Source organism: Leuresthes tenuis, unplaced genomic scaffold, assembly GCF_036924035.1.
Source record: "Leuresthes tenuis unplaced genomic scaffold, fLeuTen1.0.hap1 SCAF_13, whole genome shotgun sequence".
In the NCBI taxonomy this organism is placed as follows: domain Eukaryota; kingdom Metazoa; phylum Chordata; class Actinopteri; order Atheriniformes; family Atherinopsidae; genus Leuresthes; species Leuresthes tenuis.
Window position 1 is genome coordinate 4,747,873 of NW_027325367.1, and position 12,932 is coordinate 4,760,804.

The following is a 12,932-nucleotide window of genomic DNA, read 5'->3' on the forward strand; positions in this document are numbered from 1 at the left end:
TGTCAACAGAGCCTCTCACACTCTGAGAGCTCTCCATGTCTCAGCCTGGACCTCCGGCCGGCTGGGAGGTACCACTAAACAAACAGACTTACCTGAGCAGGTAACCTGAGAAGAGACCCACCATGAACCCCCTTCCTCCACCACCCCATTTCCTGCCTGAGTCCCAGAAGCTTTAGCAAGCACCTCTGGGCCTCAGGGTGTCTGTTTGTATGTAAGTTCTTAATGGAGCCGAGGACTAAACAGGTGTAGAAGATGTGAAGGAAGGAGGAGATGAAGAGTGATTGGTGAGGTGTGAAGGCGAGCAAATCTGGTTGGACAGATGATCTATGGCCATGGTGAAAAGAAAAAAAGGATTCAGGAAAAGTTTAAAAGGCTCTTTTGTCTGTAGTATTTTTAACTCAGATGGGGGCAGCAGCGGCCTAAAGGTTAGATCAGAGGATCGTAAACCACCAAAGAATGTTTGAGTTTGCAACTAAGGAGCTTTAAGCCTTTAAGAAGGTGCAAAGATACAAACATGGTCTCACTTTGAGTAAAGTTTTGAAAGCATTCCATTTCCTCTTTTTCAAACAACTTTGGGTTTAACGGTGCATGATCAAAACGACCTTTTGTGGTGAATTGCCGTTGAATAATCATCAGATTAACATCAGTCCAATCAATCCATCTCCCTTTAACACTAATTCTGCATCTGAAAGATCCTCTACTCTAACCAGCTGATGAATTACAGGCTGTGATAATGGTGTTAAACGGGATCCAACGCAATGTTTTCCAACGTGACAGTTAGGGTTTCAGTGGAGTTTACTAAACCAGCAAGGACCAATGTGTCCCTCAACCCTCTTATAGAGAAATCAGTTGTAGAAACTCCCTGAAAAACAGGCTGTTTACACCACGACTGGTCTCAGAAGCGAGTATTAAAGCTGTCATCTGACACAAAGTCTATCTATTTTTTCATACAGAATATAAACCGAAAATGATGCCCAGTGAGTGCGAAAGTGTTGGAACATTTTGGCATTCCTCAGCCTGCCGGGCTGCAGAGGGTTTGTGTGGCACCTCTTGGTCATGACAAAACAAACTGAGAGCCTGCACGGTAACCTGAAACCTGTCTTAAAACACTGCAACGGTTGAGGTGCAGTAAATATATATAGCAGACGTGTTTCTTTTATTCATGCATTTATATCACAGCCCAGTCTGCTGTGAAATACACTGAATATCTTGCTGGATTATCTTGACATCTTGATGAATTTAAAGTAGATAGTAGGATATTAGAAAATTAATAAGATGTGCTTTTGATCCACTTTTAATTGTAAAAATTGCTACCTTACTCTCTCTCCTGAATGTCAGGTTGCGATCCACCTTGATAACTTTCTAACTGCTGAAACATGGGAAGAAGTGGTAAAAAAGAACCCATAAATGTCCTTTAAAGGTGTTCTATGTATTGTTTTTATGTCGGAAGAGAGGATACTGATCTCACATATTTACGTAGCAGCATAAACTGGATCAATAAATCTGGAGACAAGCAGGTGAACGCAGCAGAGTCTATAAACAGCTGTAGATTGAATTCTAATCTTACCTTGACAGAGAAAACATGTACTTTGGATGAGTTCAAATGCTTGCAGATGCTGTTGTTGCACTGGCCAAAATATCAGTTAAAGCCAGTCCATAACAAATAAAGAGGGGCAGGTTGTTTCACACTGAACATTTTGAGCAAATATTGCCATTTGAAGTAGAAGTAATAGCAGCAGTTTTGCATTAAATATCCTACTGTATGAAATTCAAGGCACAGTTTCTCATCAGTATGTTGCAAGTTTTGTATCTTAAAAGCATAAAATGTTAACTTTTAAACATCAAACGTGATTATTTTGATTACCACTGATTTTTCCAAGTATTTGAGCAGTTTTGGGCTATGATCCGAACTATTTTGGAAAAGTTTTTCACTGACTCTGGCTGTATAGTTTGTGTGAACTGGAAAACCAGAGTTTTTGTCTTGCAAAGTCACATTGTGCCGCGTTATCTTCTTGGTTTAATGTCAGAATACGCACCAGTCTCCCCCTTTGTTTACATGGTTTAAGCCAAGATAGCGCAATGCTAACCATGCTAACTGGACTTTTTACATGTTCGCACTTACTTGTACAGTAACTGTCCGACTATATTGAGGAATGGACACAGAATCCAATCCAAAATCCCCAGTTTGGGACTGGACTTATTCTGACATCGAGTTGGTGTTCAGCTTAGATAATTAAGTGTTTTTTGCTGAATAACTGTGAGAGAACATTATATTCCCAGGACATTGCTGTTGGATTTGACTGAGCTGATTCACCCATAAGGACAGGAAACTGTGATGAGATCAGTCCGGTCAAAAAAAACTGCATTGCACACTGTAAACCTCCTCAGTTGTATCTGTCTCTTTTTGTAAGGAACAGGGAGAGGAAAATCACATTTTTAAAAATGCACTTGTATACTTTTTCCTCCTCTAATGTACTGGCTTTGTTTAAAGAAGTCACTTCAAATTGAAAGTGTAAGTTAAGAACCTGTAGGGCCTATCTGTCAAGAGTTTAAAATGATTCAGCTGATGATTTTATCGTACAGGATATTATGACCTGATTTATTGGCCATGTGAGGCAGAATGCAGCGAACTGGCCACAATAAGCCCAAACCTGAGGCCTGAAGTGGCACGTAGAGCTTCAGCCTCTGAGTGGCTGCATGTGGATTGTGGGAGAACAGGTGGGCATAGCTTCTGTCAAACAGAGAGAGATTGATGGAGTGGGTTAGAGTGCTGGCCGGGGGTATTCTCTTACAGTAATGGCAGAGACGGAGACAGCTGGACTCAGTACATTGGACTCTGTGTGTGCATGTGTGCATATTTGTGCAGCACTATATTTGTGGTCTTCTACATGGAGATGTATTGTGATCCTCCTGAAACAACAAAACACGTGAAGTCTTGGAGACTTTCCCAATAAAAACAAAAAAAAAGCACAGTAAATCATGGTAGATTCTTGTCTGTCTAAAAAGACCAAAATATCGAACATTTAATTATTAAAATTGTTCAGTTTTGCGGGAAAAATAGTTAATAACAGATGCTTCCAAAAGAAAAATAATTGGCACAAACTGAGCACATTATAGACATTGTTAGTTTCAACTCTCTTCAAGTCTGTAGTCTCAATAGATTCTACCACTTGATGACTTTAGTGACCTCATGATGACCCTGATGGTCATGTCTTTCCTCAGCGGTCTCATTGTCAACAACATGTGATAGTAATATGATATATAAGGCTTGTATTTGTACGTTTATGACTACATAAACCAATACAACAAATTATATCTAAACAGAACGTTAATTTTTGGAGGTAAAATCCTCCTTTTTTAATACATTTATTACAAAATAGGACTTGTGTTTTCACTTGATATTACAGTAAAATTAATCAGTGCATTGAGGGTGTGTTGAGATCCAATCACTCAGAGCACATTTGGTCCAGAACCAGGTCAAACGCCCATGGTTATTATTAGCCTTTTGCTTTCCATAAAGCTCTTGGCCAATAGAAAACCAGTAGAAATAAAGCACTTAGATTTAGCTTAAAAGCACACAGGTTAAAAATTTAGCATGTCACAGACGCTGGCTTTTTCTTTTGCTGTTTTTCATCTTTATAGAAGCAGACGACAGTTTTTCCCAGAAGCAGCTGAAACGTGGACTCATCTGACCACAGAACATGACTCCAATGTCTTTCTGTCCCTTTGAGATGAGCTCGTGTCCAGAGAACTTGGACATGTTTCTGCAGAGTTGATATAAGGCTTGATGTATGATGGTTTCTCACGCGGTGCCGTCTGAGGACTCGAAGTTCATCCACCAGTGGTTTTTACACACTGAGATTTCCCCAGACGTCCTGAATCTTTTCGCAGTACAATATTATGTATCCTCCCATAATGTCTTTTTACAAAGTTCTTTTATACCCAATCTTGCCACCCTTACCTGTTAGCTGGTTATTTAAATATATATATATATACATATATACATATATATTGGTATATAAAATTAGTTTCCAAATACAATAAAACTGGTGAAGACGCTGAAGATCATTTGTATTTTCCATTTAAAAATTAAAGAAAGACCTTAAAGTGAGGTTCTGACTCGTTACTAATGGGATTATCTCATCACAACAGGTGAACAACTAAAGATTGAACCAAATAAAAAGATCTCCACCAGGAACCAACAACTTTGGCAACTGGTTCTGTATTGCAGGAGTGTTGGACTACATCGCAGTGACATCCAAAGGACATTCTGACACCCTCCTTCCTCAAAATAGAGGCTAACTTTATGCACACACATGTAAACAATCATGTAAAGTCCACTGTTTCTTCTTTTTTGATCCACATTTGACACTTTCACACAACCTATTTAAACTAAATTTAAAAAGATAATATAAAATGTTAAAGTCCCAACATCTCTTAGTAAACACTGAAAATGATAACGTGGAACCGTAAAGCCTGCAAGGTCCATGCGTTTTATTTAAATCATGTAAAAACATGCCTTGACAGAAAGACTGACACTTCCCAACATAAACGAAGAGTATCATTACCAACCATCCTTTTAAATCAAGAGGACAGAGGGGTGCCTCTCCTATGGCACAATGGTGCTAACCTGTTTAGCTTTTTTTTTCATCCGTTTTTACTTTTTTGAAACCAGCAGACAAAGACACTGAAGACATGAATCAGATGTGGGAGGTGGACAGACGAAGGAACGCTTTCACTCTATTTTTCACATCCATGTGCAACAGTTGTAAAAACCGTGGGCACACAGAGCATAAAATACCTGTACTGTGTGTGGTTTTAGAGGCGTGTAGTGTTTAATCACACATCCTTCAAAACCTCAGAGCTTTACAATGGTCCAGTCAAGGGCAAGTCTCTTTAGCAATGGTTTAATCAAAGGAAAAATGCACTCAATTTAAGGAACAATGTTTAAAAAAACCGTCATTCTGCTTCCGTCTGCAGGGACCTTCTGTCCAATGAGGTTGTCACTGTAAAATCACAAAGAGGTGATGCTTTGATAGAGCAATAAATTAGGTTTTTCATGTCCATAATACAGAATGACCATGATATGTTTGCAGGGCTTGGTTGGTCAAAAGAAAAACTTTAAATTGTATTTCAGCCAGATGAAAATTCTTTTTAGTGGACAAAGCGGAACACGATGTATTAATATTGTTTTGTTTATGGTACTGTCACGCTCCAGGTTGAAAATTAATTACACTAATTTAACAATGCGTTGTTTCCCTTGTCTTGTAAATCATGTAAATTATGTTTCCTATTTAGATGATTTGTATGAATGTGAAATAAGTATTTTTATTGTCCTTTAACATCTTGTTTATCCGTGAAAGGTACCTGTACCTCTTCCAAGAATACCGTTTTCAGAACTGTTTGTTCGGTCTGTTTGCAAGAAAGATAATACATAATATACATATATATTATGTATTATATATTGTTAGTATATTTAAGTATATTAGTAGTCATAAGGTGGAAAATGTGGTTGGAAGAAACTCAGAAGACCCACAAACTTGAGAATCAAACCAAGACCACCCCAGAGGAGTGAATTTATTCCACTTTCTAGTTGGTTAGGTTTAGGCTTTCTCTGTTTATGCCTAAACAGGAAACTGTATTAGGCATCTTGTTCGGTCCAATTTGGTTGTGTTTGGACACTAAAATGATTTGATGTTAATTATAATTGATTAGGTTTAGTCACTAAAATAACTTGGTTATGTGTAGGAAGCCAAATTAAATGGTGATGTTTAGTCATAAAAACAATTTGTTTAGGTTTAACAACCAAAAATAGTTGGTTTGATTTAGAAACCCAAAACTACCTGGTTACATTCAGGGTTCAAAAGTTGTTGGTTATGTTTAAGAACCCAAACTATTTAGGAAAAGGATCTGTCTAGAAAAAGATTGTGGGTGGGTATAAATATAAAGCTAATTAAGCCACTTGGTTAGGTCTAGGAACCAGAAGTATTTGGTTAAGTTTAGGGACCAAATTACTTGCTTAGATTTAAGATCCAAGGGTAGTTGGTGAGGTTTATGCACTTAAACTTGTTGGTTCATAAAAGGATTGATCAAGAAAAAAATCATGGTCGTGTTTAAATAATTCTGCTACATAATCCTATCTGAGGGCATAAGATAATGATCCATAAAAACACTGTTTTGCTATGTTTATGTTTATGTTCACTGTGGTCTAAAGTGGTCAATTCAACTCAAACTTTATAAGGCCACTTTAGATCACTATAGATCAATTTATGCGTGTCACTATTTTCCTTTTTTTTTTTTAAATGGATGCCAGAAACACATTAACTGTAGGTTAAGTTTATTTGAAAGATATATTTAGAGTATTTTCAGGGCTACTTACCCATCAGACAAACATCACTCTTGTCACAGCCACCAGACTGTAACAAAAAACCTTCATTTTACCTTGTTGACTGCCACCATTGCTGGTCTGCTGTGGCTCTGATCTTCTGTTTTTATTATTGTTTGACTTTTGGGGGCTTTAGCAAACATGTCTACCAAAAAAAAAAAAAACATGATAAGTAAAAGCAATCCAACAGACGCAATGATACGCTAGCAATTCTGGTATTTAGGAGAGGTAGAAATATTTTGGAAGCTGTTAGCTCAACATTTATTGGTTATCAATTTGTAATGTAGAAACTGGATGACATTTTTCATCAGGCTGCAAATTTCCTCCTGGCTTTTAAGGCCAGCAAGAATTTCACTCATGTCATTTTAATCAAGAAAAGGGGGCAAGAAAAGGCAGTAATGTGAGCTTAAGAGTTTCACAGTTTTTTTTTTAAACCTCCAAAACACAATGTAACACTTGTAACAAATAATTCCTGCATCGTGTCAAACTGTAGGATATTACAAGGCTGTAACATGTCAAGAGTGTATTACTGACCTTGGTGGAGGTCAACACAACTTCCCTTTGAGTTATAATGCAGTTTTTGTTGCTGGTTATCTTTGTACAGTGTCTAACATTACACCTCAATAACACATTGAGGGGATTTTGAACTTATGCTTTGGCAATCAATCTGCATTTCAACTTAATTCTGACCATAATGGCACATAATCACATCACCAACATTGAAGCTAAAGAAGTAAACAAATGCAAGAAAAGATTAGAACTTTAAACACATGTAGCTTTCATATAGTGTGTACAATAAAAAAAAAGTTTTATTGTTTGGTCAGGCAAACAAAAAATGAAAAGAAAAGAAACCCTGCTCTGCAGCTGAAGAGAGAAGCCATTTTTCTCTTTTAGGGGAGAGTGATGTTTCTAAATTGAGGTCTGATGGGCGGATATTGATTGAGCAGAAACCTTGGATGCTACATAGCCCACACCTCTTGTCGCTGTCTCTTGTGTGAGGAATTGTGGTCTCACTTTTCCAACTAGACTGACCTTCAACTTGTAAAGACATAAATGATACACTTTATCTCTCAGTGAAACAATATGAAAGCTGAAAGTACCTACTAGAAAAAACTGGGATGATTATAAAAATTGTTATCTAAACTCAAGAGTTCATTAAAAGTCCATTTTAGGGATTCATGGAAAAAACATCTTAGTTTAAGAGCCATTATGAAGTAAATCAACAGACCTTTTTGAACAAGGTGGTCGAGGTCAGGTCACAGACTCAAGCAAACTGATTTATGCATAAATTAATGGTCATATAACACCTTTTAACCTTGTTTAAGTTTATCAAAGCACTTTACGATGTATTTGCCATTCACACAGAGACTTGTACAGTTCTTCATATTATGTATTTGCACTCAAACACATGCAGTCTTTTTTTTTTCTACAATCACACACTGGATGACTTCCTGAGCTACAGCAATGTGGAATATAGTACATCCATAATGTATGAGATAAAAAGTCGAAATTATGAGCACGACTTCTCCAGCAGCCCTTTGGCATGAGATCTATCTCATCAATGCATCATCAGCAGGGCAGCCTTGTGCAGAACTTATCAATCTTTTGAATCCATTTCATCTGAATCAGATGTGTTGAAGCAGGGAAACATCTAAAACCTGCAGGACAGCAGCCCTCGAGGAACCGATGTGGGTATCCCGTCCTGCTCGCTCGTGCATTAGGAGGCGGGGCTTCCCCCTGGCCAATATGGCGGCCGCCACAGCGTCTCCCTCCAATCAACCAGAGCGGTGAAAGCGGCATCAAAATGACTACAAACTTACAGGTTCACTGAGAGGAGCCTGGTTTCTGACTGTCTTCTGGACAAGCGGAACATCACTGAAACATTTACAAAAGTCCGAAGAGGCTGTGTGAGATACTGAGCTTTTTATTTGTTAAAAGTTGGCATCGAAGTTAGCATGAGCTTCATGCTAGGTGTGGTTCGATAAACGTTTTATGCTGATGCTAAAGTGGTAGAAACACAGGAAATATGATGCATATCTTTAAATATGAATGTGTTCTGGTTCAAGAAATACTATTGTGGTGATTTTTGGGTTGAACTTAATGCTCTCTGGTGATAAATATATGTGCTTACTAAATAAATAAACTATTAAGTGTACTTCCGGTTAGGGTAATCTTAGTAAACTTAAGCTTTGATAATGATTAGTTAACTTGAAGCTTACTATTTTGGTAGTAGTTTTGTCTTAGGTATATTTTAGTTATAATTGACTTTAAGATGAGCCTAATTTTAAGATTATTTATTATAATTTTGTGTGCTAAAGTGGAACAACTTAAAGTGTACTTGGTATACATGAGTGTGTAATGTAGTAAATTACATGTTTGACTGGTAAAAATTAAGTTTAGTAGTACATTAAGTAACTTATAGCAAAAGTGTTGCTGATCTTAAGTCAATGAGCCATTAATTGTTCTTAATCAGACTTTTTTTTCATACATTTCTGTAAATAAAAACTTTATAGGAACAATCTTTCTTAATATACTTTGTTTGTACTTTTTGGGTTGAAATATAACTATAAAAAAGTACACTTAAAGTAATCAGCTGTGAATATATTTATTTATTATATATTTGAACAACAGAACTTGAATATATTATAACTAAGCTTAAGGTATATTTTCTTTTGATATATTCCAATTAAATTTACATTCATACAATTATTTTAAAGTGTTATGATGTAAAATAGTTAAATGTGTGATACTGGCGTTCTTATATTTTTTAGATGTTACACTTTTGTTTAGATTGGCAATATACTATTAAAATGTGTCTATACTTACATTTGGTTATGTTAATTTATCACTGACGTAGTTGGTTGTTGTTTTTTGTTGGATTATGATTAACATTTAAAAATATAGCCAAACTGTGTTATTTTAAATGGTTTAAAACTCTGTTGAAATGCTTTAAAACCTTTAAAATTATCTGGTGAAGTTACAGGTTGAATTATAAATGAAAGGTTAAATGCATTGTGCAAGTTGTACAGTGAAGCCAAGTAATGATTGTAAATGATCTGTAATTGATTTCAATGCATACATGTACACATTCTGACTGTATCTATTTGCTAATGAAGTCAAATAATAGATAAATAAGTATTTACCTGTTTGTGCCACTGGAAACATTCAGCATTCATCCTTTCTGTACCATCCAGTACTTGTCGAACAAAATGTCAGGGGATTGAGAACGTTTTTCTGAAGATTTAGAATTTATTTCAGCCTGGACACTGACATTCCAGGAGCTGCTGACAAAAGCTGAGGTATGTAAAGAAACACAACAATATATCCGATGAATGTCAGCTAAAACTTTCTCCATAGAGAGTTACGAGCACTGACCATGCTCGTAAGAATAAAAGAACACTATTGAGTCTGCGGTTAAAGTATCTGAAAGTAGTTGCCAATGTGTCTTTAAATGCTTGAAGCTTTTTGTGTAATTTTTTTTAAGTTCTATCAATTTATCTCCCACCAAGGCTACACCAAAGCTGTGTAAATGCTTTTTAAAGGTTAAGGTTGATCAGTTTTCAGCAGAGAAAACAATAAATATGTTTCATTATGTGTTTGTTAAATAAAAGCATGATATGTTTTCCGAACACCACCTGACCTTTGGGGAAGTAGAAAAAATCCAAGTTGAAAAGCAGAGTTTGCTGCACAGTAGAAACACTGAGGATCATTCAGGCACTCCTGAGTCCCTTGAACCATCTGCCCTATCAGAGTCACTTAAATTGTATCATACTTTGATTGCCACTCACTACTTTGACGCTTTGAAGAATTAATAATCACCGAACATAGTATTGCATTTGTGGATCTCATCATCATTTTCTAGTTCTTTTATATTCCTCATCCTTGACACTAGACTTCAGCAGTCTTCACTTTCTTTTCTCTGGCTGCTTTTTGTCAGTATAATCCACTTAACCCACTGTCAGCTCAGGTGAGGATGTGACGAGGCTGAATTCCTAAAGGTTGACGGTCAATGGCACCCTCTGCAGGCCATTAACAGGCCTTACTGGGAACCTCGCATGCAGCACTGAAAGCTTTTAGCCTCTCATTTCTCATCATATTTACATGAAAACAGGAAATGGATGCAGCAATTTGTTTTAACGTGCAAACACAGATGAAAGTACAGAATATAAGGAAAAAAATACATTTTGTACATTTCTAATGAGCTTTAAAGTGAATATCTGGTCTGAGCTCCTTTATTCTCCAACTCAGCCTGAACCCTCTGAGACCAGCTTTCTGTCATTTCTTTAAGGAGTCTTCAGGAATAGTTCTCCAGGCTTCTTGAAGGACATCCCAAAGCTCTTCTTTGGATGCGGGCTGCCTTTTGTTCCGTTCTCTGTCAGATGATCCCACACTGCTTCAATAATGTTGAGGTCCGGGCTCTGGGGAGGATTCATCCCTCCATAAGACCTGTTGCCACTGATTTTCAGTCCACTTCTTGTGTCATTTGGCACAGCTCAGCCTTTTCTCCCTGTTTCCCTTCCTTAAGAATGGCTTCTTGACAGCCACCCTTCCATGGAGACCATTTCTGATGAGGCTTGGGCCAACAGTAGATGGATCAGCTGAAGGTCCAGATGCATCTCTCAGGTCCTGTCAGGTCTTTGCTGGATTTTTTCCTTGGCAACACGTGGCTCTATATATATACATATACATATATATATATATGTATGTATGTATATATATATGTATATATATATATATATATATGTATATATATATATATACATATATATGTATATATATGTGTGTATGTATGTATATATGTATATATATATATATATATACATATATATGTATATATATGTGTGTATATATGTATAGAGAGAGAGAGAGAGACAACCACCTGAGGATCAAATGTGGTCATACTCTTGGAGGTTTGTTTTTCTGGTGGCAGCAGGCTGTGGTTTGGTTGTTTTTTCTTTCAATTTTCTTTGGAAAACGTCACTGATTTGTCTCGATATAGATGAGTACTGATTAATCTTGTCTTGGGCTGTGAATATTTCATGCTGATAAGTGATGTTTCTGATTGGGAAGTTTGCAAGAACTTGGTCTAAAACATGCAATCCAGGAACTTTCAAGGTGATCAAATTGACTCTTTGGTTCAAAAACAAACAAAAAAAACACACCAATGAGCTTGACAACATGAAAAGACCTGGACATCGTAGAACACTCCATGAGTCAGACCAATCATCGTGTCCAAAGAGAAGAGTTCACAGAACAAATGTTTACCACGAAGTACAAACAAATAAGCCTCAAGAATGGAGAGAACAGATGGATATTAATGATAGAGTCACTGGAGTTCATCGATGATGTGACGGAAGCAATCTGATGAATTGTGAGTTGTAGGAGGATCTCCTGTCTGCTTACAATCAAAAATCGACTTGATTAGAACCAATTCAGATGGACGGGAACCCTAAATATATGGTGAAAGCAGCCCAGTAGAATATTCAACCTGACCAAGCTGCATTTAGCCGAAGAACCCAAAGACGACTGCAGTAAGGCCTGGAACAGCATCACAAAGCAGGAGACTGTTTTTAGTGGTGGTCATTTGTTCCACAGTTCAGGAAAGTGTAACTTTACACATGATTTTATTCAGATGTGTGATTACAATAGTGTTTTTTTTAAAGATTTACTTCAAAACTGAGAGTTTCTGATTTAAAGACATATTTATTGATTAAATCTTGAATTTTTTTTTTTGGTAAATAGCAAAAATAAAGTGTAAAAGTGTTTCAGAAGCTAATAACGATTATTTAACACCATTAAACTCTTAATAAGTTTCTTTGTTCTTGGAGTTTGTTCCACTGAGCTTATGTGCAAGTACCAGAAAACTTTTATTGGTACCAGATTATTGATATTGCACCTTTAACTGTATGATTTAATAAAATCAAGCCTGCTGTACTCGACAGTCTAAAGTAGGTTGTTTTGTGTAATCGTGTTTGCGTTGTAGGGCATTGATCCCTTTTAGCTGAAGATTAACTGCACTTATTGATCTGGTTTTATCTACAGCGTAATTTTTCATCAGCAGATGAAAGAGGGTCTTTAATTTTACATGATTTAAACACACAAACAGCCAACAGCATCGTAGATGCCTTTAACTGTCCAGCGCTGTGCAACCTGAGTGCTCCACACCTCACAGAATCGACAGGAGGAGACGGCGTTAGCGGTTGATGCAAAAGGTCACATGATATGTAAAGAGGGCAAAGCTCAGCTGCAATTTCTCAAATCTGATGTTGTTGGCGCAGAACAAAACAAATAGTCTCGTTGGGGCTCCTCAGTTCGTAGAAAGCCGTCCTGATCTCCAACAGAAGGTGTTGAAGTGCCGGCACAAGGTAAGAACTGAGCAACACGTGGCTCTTCTTGAATGAAATGCTGTGATTTTGTGAATTCTGGCTGTTCCAATTTCTCCCATAAACAGGGATTTTGACCCATTGCTCTTTTGCTGTCCTTGTCGGGTCAATGATTGACTATTGATTAATGCCTTATTTGTCCTCCTGACTTGCTAAAAGGAGCC